The sequence below is a fragment of the Lingula anatina genome, chromosome 8, assembly GCF_051362555.1.
Source record: "Lingula anatina isolate TDL-2025a chromosome 8, LinAna3.0, whole genome shotgun sequence".
Taxonomy (NCBI): domain Eukaryota; kingdom Metazoa; phylum Brachiopoda; class Lingulata; order Lingulida; family Lingulidae; genus Lingula; species Lingula anatina.
In genome coordinates, this window is record NC_141774.1 from 15,007,810 (window position 1) to 15,016,685 (window position 8,876).

Here is an 8,876-nt window from a genome sequence, read left to right on the forward strand (position 1 = left end):
TACAAAACCCATTGTATTTACACGACATTCACTTGTCTGTGTACAGTTGCTTTACAAGACGTTTTATATCAGTGTTCGTATACGTGTGATATGATAATCATCGTGATGGTCTATGATGAATAATAATTATAGTGTATTCAGTAAAATTGTAAGCTGAAGACTGATACTGTCCAATGTTAAAAAACTGTATTAACTTATGTAAGCGCTTATAATGGATTTGTTCTTAATTAATCCACTGAAAAGGTACTTAAAATAAAAAAAAACATATTTACGAAGCTTCAATTTTGACTGTTGACCCTAAAAATTTTACTTCAAAATATTAAAACTAAACTTTTCTTAAACACTTAAAATGGCCATATATAGAAACGTATTGGTTATAAAGACAGTATTTTATGAAAGATATCTTAATACGATTAGTCTTAACTATTGAAATTAAAATTTGCTGTTCCCAAAAAATGGCGCCCAATTTATCACTTTCCTGAAATTTGAGAAAAAAATCTCTTACTGAGTATTTCCCCTCTTTGTAATGCAATCCCATGATTTTAGTTACATTTCATACCCAGGATCGTTCCTTAAAAACTGCAAACGTGAAACAAAATTTTAACAAGGGGATCTGTAATATGAGAATGTTCAAATACCTGTAGGTACTTTTTTCTAGACTGGAGAATTGTCTCGCTATGTTAAGACAAGCAGCAAAGTGTTCTGGTAATTTTACCACAGCAGACTCACCGTTTATAAAGTGACAATGGTACCTTCGCTTTGGTTTTAATACCAGTAATTGATGTCAATAATTGCTGTCGATACTTAACACAGTTGACCTTAAATATATATTTTAATATTTACGTTGTTAGCCTTACTAAGGAAAAATCGATTAAAAATAATAGGCCGGTATGCAGGAAAAAACTAACAAAGTAAAAACAGACTATATGAAAATGGCTGGCAAGCTGCATACGCCAATACTCTTAGCCTGAGAGATTTACACATTTTTTCGTCATGCAAGAGGACAAAGTGTGGGTAGTTGGGGGTGGGGATCACACAGAGGCAGAAGATAACCAAACCCTATTAATTATCTTATTTGCATGTCTTTTAAAATACAAACTAGCCGAGCAAAGAGAGAAAAAATAGTGCAGATCGTGTACTCTGTTTCTGACATAACCAAATGATTGCATTAATCGCCAATGATTTGTTATGTATTTGCCCATTTTTATTTCCTGGATGTGCGAATATAGGCATATGGGTGGCCACAGCAACTGTCTTCTTGTGCAATAACCAGGCAACATGCGCACTTCCACTGGCTTTGAACTCGAAAAAACTTTCTGGACATATTATTACATTCAGTAGTTAGCACACCGCCTGACTATTATCTTCATACCAATAAAACTATATATATATATATATATATATATATATATATATATATATATATATATATATATATATATATATATATATATACCATTACACCTGATTGGTTTCATGCATTACATGCATTAAATACGCACACTCCACAGTAAGTACGAACACTATAAAAATGGTCTGTGAATTGTGGTAGAGAAGAAACCGTGAAACCACAATCAAGTACAACTGTCGCGAGAAATATTGTCCTGCTGTAGATTTCAAAATAGACTTTTTGAAAATAAATGATATAATCTTATGAAGGAAGGGGTGATATTTTAAGCAATTGTTTGAATTTGTGCTTCACTTGTACCTGAGGTCAATATCATACGCTGTTCTATTGAGGAATTGCTATGTTGATAAATAATTTGAGTCACCAGTTAGTACAGAGCCTCAAGATCAGGGCCACTCCCGCAAACTCGCAAAAAAACTGTTCATGTTTGTTTACTGAGAAACACGGATACCGGAGTGACGAGGATGGTAGTCCTTGAAATAACGGAAGTCCAGAGCCCATATTATTATACAGGTGAGGGTTTCTGGATATTTCGGATCAGCATATAGGGCAAATAACACCTGTACAAAGTAATAGGAACACGTAATATTTGGCTCCTCGGAATTCTAACCAACGGACAACTATTCCTGTTACACCAACGGAGGTGAAATGCGTGTGACTGTCTTACCCCTACGTGCATCTGGTGTTATATTATGTGGTGCTTGTTTATTTACTTGCAATCAGCCCTGGACTAATTTCTTTTTTGTTCTTATTTGATTTCTTGTTTTTTTTTTCTTGTTATCTTACAAGGCTGAGTAAGAAATAGTGCGTTGGTAGAAAAAAAAAAAAAAGCAGAAGAATAGAATCACAACATATAATTAATTGAATTCAATTTACGCAGTATACATATTAACAATAGATATTCATAAAATAAGAGGACCGTTGTTAACCTTTTCGGCCTCGTACAAAATAGAGATTAACTGGTTTGCTGCATAATAACAAAATGGCTTTAAATTAATATTATGGTATCAACCATTCCCTTTCCCGTAGGCTCCCTGTAGACCCCGCGTGTATATTAAAATAATAATAATAATAATCTGCCTGTTGGTCTGATACTTTCCTGTACTAAAATTGTTAATTATTACACAGTTTTCATGATGCTGTACATTTAAAACTGTGATAAAATATCATCAAAAGAAACACTGCAACCTTTATATACAATTCTTATAATAACAAGCAAACAGTAAATTTGATAATGCATCAGTAATAGTAATAATGATAATGCTGATAATACATCAATAATATTTCTTTCCATATAAAACTTAATCATTTACATCTATTCTAATACGTATAATTCATGAAGGATACAGAAGAAGGAAAAAGTAACAGATGGGATGGAAAAGTACTGTACAAAGTACCCCTACTGGAATACACTACCATGGACTTGAACATTTACTCCAAACATTTTTATCAGCCCATTAGTCTGATTCTTTCCTGTACTTAAGTTGACAATGAATACATAGTTTTCATAATAATGTATACCTAATCTCTGTGATAACAGATCATCAAAAGAAACACTGCAATCTTTATATAGATTAAAATGCAAACGGGTAAATACATACAAGCAGTAAAACTTGGGAATGCATCGATAATAATAATAATAATAATATAAAACTTAATCAGTTGTTACTGTTTGAATAGTTGTGATACATAAAGGATACAGAAGTAATAAAGGGGATGGAAAGGCCCCTGTCCTCCCTAACCCATGTTTCCTTTCTAAACAGGTGTTTGACAGGGGGCGGCTTTCTGCATTATTACTATTATTATTATTATTATTATTATTATTATTATATTCACAGGTAATCTCACGCATTGATAAACATATTTATCGCTTGATGCTTACATCAGAAAAGTTGCATATGGTTATTATGGGCATCGTCTTTAACTTTACAAAGACAGAATAAATGGTACCCCTGACATTACTCTGCACTCCTTAGATCGGGAATCTCGTTTTCTTTTATATATTTCGCTACATTTCCACGGACGGTAACCTCCCAACTACGCTTAAGAGCTTGTTTGCTACCTTCCGTGTTGACAAAGTTCAAAAGAAGTTTTGGAATAGACACGGTGATGAAGGTAACAATTCCCTGCCCACTGAATTGTAATGCCGAAACGTCACGGAAATTCGCAACTGTTAACACCAAAAAGATTGCCATGGCAACTGCGACGATGGAGGTTAAACATGCCACTGCTATTCCCTCACCCAAGGGAAGAAGCTTTTCATAAATGGACACCCACAGGGCTTTAGGGATGCTTTCCCAACCGTTGTCATCTGATTTGTATAACAGAATGGTTTGTTCGTTGTTTTGCGCTGGAGATGGCGATTGTCTGCTGCCGGTTGCTTGTACGTTTTCATCAGCATTGATTCTCTCGTCAGTGCCTGCTTGAATGTTTTGTTCCACGTCTTGGTTTGGAGGTGAAGGCGAGCGTGCGGGAGCGTTATCATCTGCAACATGATTAGTGTTCAAAGTTACCGCACTTGAAGAAGTTCCTTCAGTACAGAGATCAAGATCCAGGGGTGCGACCTTATTGTTTGGTACAGCATGTGAGCCGGAACAGTCTGTCCTATGACTGTCGACTGAAACATGTTGTTTGTACTTCGGATCAAGTGATGAGCATTCTTTAAATACAATGTCTTTCAGTACAAGGTAATTTTCTTGTAAAGCATAGAACGGATGGTAGACGTAGTAAAACACTGATAAAACTAATATAACGTACGACAGTACAATGTCGTAATTTATAATGACACCAGTTATAGTCATTGTTACTATTAACATCCAGGGGGCAAAAGACAGCATACAACATATCAAGAAATAAAAAAAGAAGCAAGTTACTGCAAGGGTTTTCAAATCTGGGCGCATTTTAGTTGGACGCAAAGGCGAAATCATACTAAACAAAGGTGAAGTGCCTAAAAAGATAATGAATAGTCCTCCAATAAATCTTAACAATGACAAGGGCGCATTTCTAAGTTTTAAATTTGAACCTATATCCTCTTTCAAATCCTTTAGCAAATTAATTGCACTTGACAGGTTCGTTCTCAAAATATCTTCATAGGCAATATAATTACCTAGATGAGTGCTTACTGTGCAGTCAGTATTTCGACTTTCCCTCGGAAGTCTCAAAATCCAACGGAGATTGTTAAACTTACCACTCGACGTGGCATCAATAAATTTTTCGTATGTCTCAAAGTCAACTTCAGATTGCATAACATAAAATATCGACAAACAAACGAGAAGTACGAGAGTTAAACCATAAGCAAGGTAGTAAGGATATGATTCGACATAATCTTTATAATAAATGTCATCGATGGCAAGCTTATAAAACAGAGCTATATTAATCAGAGGGTAGATTAAAATAAACGTCACTAAAAGGGCAGATATTCGAGTGCCAGGCGAAAAAAAAACACTTAAGGGCGTTTGTGCTTTAGAACTATTTACCTCAAAGTTTTTCATGTTAGTTTGCAACTTTTGAGAATATTGAACAAATAAGACCTCTGGAAAAAACAAAACGAAAAACAATGGTAAAAAGAGTACCGCAATACCTTGAATTGTGGTTTTTAAAAATGTAAAAGTCCATTGCCCAGTATCAGTACCTTCCAAATAAAAGTTAAACTTCGAAACATTGGAGATATCTGAGCAGTGGTAACTAATAGTCAAAGCTATCTCATATTTTTTATAACAGAACACACTGTCCTGTAGGTGATGGTGTGTAAGAGCCATTTCACCAATTGTTTCCAGAAACAGTGTCGCTAGGGTGCAAAATTGCTCAGTCACGTTTAAGGTAACCCAACATCCTTGTTGTACTTCATGCAAGTCAGTGTTAATTTTCCCTACACCTGGTGAAAGAGTCCACAAGGACATCTCCACGAAATTGTACTCCAAGGCCAGGAATCGTCGTCCAAAGTTTCCATCAGCCCAAACCCAATAATATTTCCCGATTTCGTCACTTCTGTTTTTAGCACGCCAGAATTCTTCACTGTAATATGGTCGAACAATGGGATTCAAGCGAACAAAGATGTTTTTGGGATTAGACAAGTTTCCGTTGATAAGTCGTTTACTCTCTTCCGTCATGTTCAACTGGCAGTTAGAATGAAGCAAAATGTCGAGGCAGTCCACGTTTGAGAGGATGCCTTCAGCCTGTGTTTTGGTGAAGCTCAATTGAAATACCACGAATATTGGAAATACTTTAGCTAATTTCAATTCCATTTTGCTCTAGATGATTGAAGAATCTGTAGACAGAAAGACAGTTTGTTTTTACAATTGACACCCAACAAACGTTCACTGTAATATGCAGCAAAATCATGAGGTACGCTATTGAATATATTAAACCTAAAAATAAGCACTTTAAAATGGTGGTCCGCTACAGAACAAATTACATATAAGCAAACCTGAAGAGGACAGTTTTATCTCTGACATTCACTATAGTCCACGCACCAGTATCTGCTAGTATTTTGTCGTCAGCTAAACAGTTCCTCCAGTACTTTAAGGATGTCTCCACTCAACGTCTACAAAAACCGTGGTGTGTTTGTTCGGTAATGTCACTGCGTTTGCTTTACCTTCCAAACGGCGAGTAAACATCAAGTGAGCCAAACAGCACTTTTACTTGATATTTGATTAAGCAACCTGACGCTTAATTTATAGTCGTAGGCCTATTGTTAAATTTCTGCATAACGTTGACGTTGTATTATTGAATTGGCCTGCAATACAATATCGAACCTTTAGAAATGGGCAACAAAAAAGGAAATAATAAAACATACGAGAAGCATAGACGGGACTTCATATAATCTCCTTAGCTGAAATCAAGCTCGGGTAATTCACTTGGCGTGGAGTTCGGGGCCCGCTGAAGGGCTTCGGAAATTTTTGGGTGTTTTCGAGGAAGAACGGTGCCATTTGGTACGGTTTAGGACTATATGATTCAGCTAGTCAAAATGCTAATTTCAAAAAGGGTCAAGAAATCGACTAAATCCGCCTCTGGTCTCACAAATAAATAATTTCATATTGACCGGAATACAGCAGGTGTGAATTACTGTGAAATGCAGTAGAGAAGAAACCGTCGAAAACAATATCAAGCTAAATAGATTGTGCCAGAAATCTAATCGGTGCATTTAAGCAATGGTGATTTAAATATTTCATAAAATTATTATAAAAAAGCACTCCGAGAGCACAGACCTCCGCCAAGGCAGCATTTTATTAATATTATTGATTATTGATTGATTTTTAATCCAGATCACCACCAAAAACTAATCATCTGTTCCTTAGCCCACTTCTGACAGTTCCTGAAAATGTCATTAAAATCGGTCTATAACTTTCTGAGTTATGTTGATGACAGACAAACAAACAAACAGAGGTGATTTAGTACAACTTTTAATTTTAGTTTTAGTTCGAAATTAATTTCATCGGCATAAAGTCAAGAGAATTGGCACAAGGTGGAAGTAATAAATTCAATCTATTTTGGGATTGATAAACATTTAGTAGCAAGATTTATACACAACACAGACAAAGAGTTGGTGAAATCACAAGCTTACAAGCTAAGAGGCTCTGTCTTTGGCATCCGAGAGCAATACCCACCGGAAATTGAAAGCAGGAGAAGGTTGCTCTATCCGATAATGAAACAGGAGAGGCAAAATGGAAACTATACACGCATGGTGAGAGATAGACTATATGTGAATGGTGAATTGTACAGGAGCCCAGATTGTGACCATACAGAGGTTTTTCGGCAATATCCCTCTGACAGACCAGGGCAACAGATCCCACCAAACAGGGAAACACCTAACATAAGGGGCTCCCAGCAAGGCATGGATCAAGAAGCGACAAATCATTTTCAAGAGTGGCAGCAAGACCATGAAGCCCCTTAGGTATGTGGCCAAGGTCCAATGACAGTATGTGACAACAGCAAGGGACAACTGGATACAATCACTCCATGTGCTCCGTGCATCGAAAGTGTAGTTACAGGCAGTGAAATAACCAGGTTATGTATCACGTGTTATAATGCAAATGGACTCAAATCGAAAGTTAATCACCCCGATTTCTGTAAATTACTACTAGAATCAGACATTTTAGGAGTCACAGAGACTTTTGCAGAACATGATGGTGAATTCGGGACTATCTCAGCTTTGCACACCTCTTTTGATAAACCCAGGGTCTTAACAAGAAAAGGAGGAGTGTGTATTTTTATCAAAAATCACTTGCTTAAGTTAGTTAAAAATGTTATAAATACCTATACCGATATGGTTTTTCTAATTTTGGATGGGAACTTTTTCAATAGTGATTTAGATATTTTACTAGGTTGTCTATACATTGCCCCAGAGGGATCAGTGCTGTATACCACTTTAAATGAAACAAATGGTATTCAAAGGTTAGAAAATGTACTGCTCGAAATTTTCACAAAATATGGGGACTTAAAACTTTTCTTAATGGGGGACTTAAATGCACGAACTGGTAATTTGCCAGATTATTGTGACGACAGCTTACGACATCTGGACCTTGAGGGGATTTATGACAGGGATGATTTTTGTATGCCCAGGGTTTCAAAGGACATCACTGAAAATAATTTTGGAAGATCTTTGATAGAGCTATGTATAGGTCAAAATATGCACATGTTAAATTGCCGCATTGCACCAGATATTGGAGGTGAATTCACATGTCAGAAGTACAATGGCTGCAGTGTTGTTGATTATATTTTGTTACATACAGACCTTTTCATGTGTGTAGATACATTTGAGGTTCTATCCTTAGATATATCAGATCATTTCCCCATCTCATGTCAAGTCCAGTGCAGGGATGTTTCAAACAAACCCGAAAATGCAATAAGCACACGCAAGCGCAAACTGTACAAATGGAACAACAAAAAAGCAAATAGGTTCCTTGGTAATTTACAAAATGATAATATTTTTAGTTTAGGCCATTTCAATTACTTATTGCATATGAATGATGTGAACAATGCTGAACAAATGTTAGAAGGTCTACTACAACGGTCAGGTACTCTCTTCTTAGCCAGGGAAAACAAAGTTCAAAGAAATCAACCTAGGTGGTGGGATCAAGAATGTGATTTATTAAAACAACTTAAATTCAAATGTCTCAATGATTTCAGGAAGTCAAATAATCAAAATGATTTTAAAAAATATAAGGAATGTAAGAGTAAGTTTAAGGCACTTTGTGAAATGAAGAAAAACTCTTACACTGCAAATGAAGTCGAGCAATTGCACACTTTAAAAACCACAAAGGAAATGTGGAATTATATAAAGTCTCTGAAAAGTGCTCAGTCTATTAAAAAGAATAATATCAGCCCACAAGCATGGCAAAATCATTTTTACAAGTTATTAAATGAAAATGTAAATGACATCGAAAAGAGCTTCATAACATATATCGAACAGTATACTGAATGGTTTGAGCACATACAGCCTTTAAATAGTTGCAATACTCTAAATGAG